Consider the following 2446-nt stretch of genomic DNA (forward strand, 5'->3'; position numbering starts at 1 on the left):
CGGCTTTGATCTCCCAAATCAGCAAGAATCCCAAAGGGAAGCTAGCAGTGTTTTTGATTATTATCTTTAAAGTCTAAAATTCCTTAGGTGAAATTCAGTATGAAACGCATCCATGCAATGGGGAAGGTGAGTGACTGTGTCAACATCTGGGCCTTATTAAGGGCCAGCTATTTTCACTAGGCAGTGAACTGGAGAAACCAAATTCCTTGATAAAGCTAGAAATTTCCAGGAACTGCTTGTAAGAGGCATTTCTTCTGTCTGGTTATTTTACATAACACACAGCGCTGCGAGTTCCTGCCCAGCCAGGCCCTGGAGATAAAAGGCATTATCTGTTTGTCGAATTTTCTCTAAAAGCTTTAATGCTCTGGTTCACTGTTGGGTTTTGACCTTTGTAGAACACTGTGCGATTTACAGCGCCTTTCCACATATCTCCTGCCTTTTGATCTGCCCAGCGGCCCGAAGAGGGAGCAGAAGTGGGTGCCATCTTCATTTGACAGTTGGGGAAACTGAGAGCAAGAGAGATCCTGTAGGATCTTTTTTGGGCCAAGCTAATGAGACAGTGTTTCAATGTCAGGCGATGAGCAGGCAAATCATCTGCTGACCCAGTCGGTCTGGGGTCGAGTCCACATTCTGCATTTCTGACAGCTGATGTGAATGCTGCTGTTCCCTGGACCACACTCTAAGTAGCCAGGACATCAGAGGCAGATTTGGGATTCAAAATGGAGTCCTGTAGTAGGTAAGGTTAGAGGTGAGACAAATCTGATTGTGTATTTACAATTGCTGAAGGCAAGTGATGAGAGCATTGGATATCTTTCACTACTTTACAAAATAATAAACATACATAACATATACATACATTTAAATCTATACTAATAAAAGGGTAATATGCTAATTAGACCAGATATCTTCTGGACATCCTTCTGGACAAAACCACAGTGGTGGGGCCAAGGAAGAGGCAGTTAGGGGCAATCCGGCTGGAGGGGAGAGCAGTTAAGGGGATCAGGCAGGCAGGCAGAGTGGTTAAGGCAGGCAGTTAGGTGAGCAGTTAGGAACCAGAGGTCCCAGATTGCGAGAGGGATGTCCAACTGCCGGTTTAGGCCCGATCCCTAAACCAGCAGTTGGACATCCCCTGAGGGGTCCCGGATTGGAGAGGGTGCAGGCTGGGCTGAGGCACACACCACCCCCCATGCACAAATTTTGTGCACCGGGCCTCTAGTCTATATATATGAAAGCCTAATCAACTGTTACAACCAGTCACTATGATGCACACTGACCACCAGAAGGCAGATACTCAACACAGGAGCTGCCCCTTGGTGGTCAGTGCACTCCCACAGCCAACCTCCTATGGCTGGCCAACCTCCCATGGTCCCTCCCCCTGGCTGGCTGATCCCAATCGGCCCCAATCACCAGCCAGGCTGAGGAACCCCACCTGTGCACAAATTTGTGCACCATGTCTCTAGTCTATATATATCTATGTACATATATATATACTTATGTATGGATACACACTTGTATGTGCATACATATGATTATAATATGTATTATATACAGTAACAAGTAAAAGTATCTAAGCTAAGCCTAACAAAAATGTAAAGTTTATTGTGGGGGAAAAAAATTGACTTTATTGAAATAAATATGTAGAAATATACACATATTGATGGAGTAAAAGACTCAAAATTTTCTAAATGTCAATTTATTCCAAGTTATCTATAGTTGATATTTAATTATAATCAAAATTGCACAAGGAGTTTTACAAATTTTGATATCCTTAATGCAAAAATTTACATAAAAGAGTAAAAGGACAAGAATAAACTAAAAGATAAAGTAGAAAACTTTGCTTATCTGATTTCAATATTTATGTAGCTATCTTACATTAAGACTCCTATAGCTATGACAATTAAAATATTGGCACGGGGATAGACAATGGAATAATGGGACAGAATAGAACACCCAAAGACAGACCCATACTTATTTGAACAAAAGTGGCATTGTTGATCATTGGGGAAAGGATGGACTGCCTGATAAATTATGCCCAGATAATTGGTTCTCCATACACAAAACATTATATCCCTACCTCACATTATAGAGAAAAATCAACTCCAGACAGATTAAAGACTTAAATGTGAAAGGGTAGTCTTTGACATTTTTATAAGAAAATATAGAAGGCTGAGAGATCCAAGATGGCGGCATAGGTTAACACCGGAGATTGCTGCCTCAAACAACCAATTCAAATTACACCTAAAAGATGGAACAGACATCATCCAGAACCACAGGAAGGCTGGCTGAGTGGAAATTCTACAACTAGGAGGAAAAAGAATATCATACCCAGACTCAGAGGAGGCACAGTGCTGAAGTGAAATTCTCAGGTGCGGAGTGCGCGGAGCGGGCTGGCAGCCGAGGGCGCGGTTGTTGTTTTCAATCGGGAGGGGGCTTCAGACTCTGGGCT

This window comes from Myotis davidii, unplaced genomic scaffold (genome assembly GCF_000327345.1).
Source record: "Myotis davidii unplaced genomic scaffold, ASM32734v1 scaffold120, whole genome shotgun sequence".
Classification (NCBI taxonomy): Eukaryota; Metazoa; Chordata; class Mammalia; order Chiroptera; family Vespertilionidae; genus Myotis; species Myotis davidii.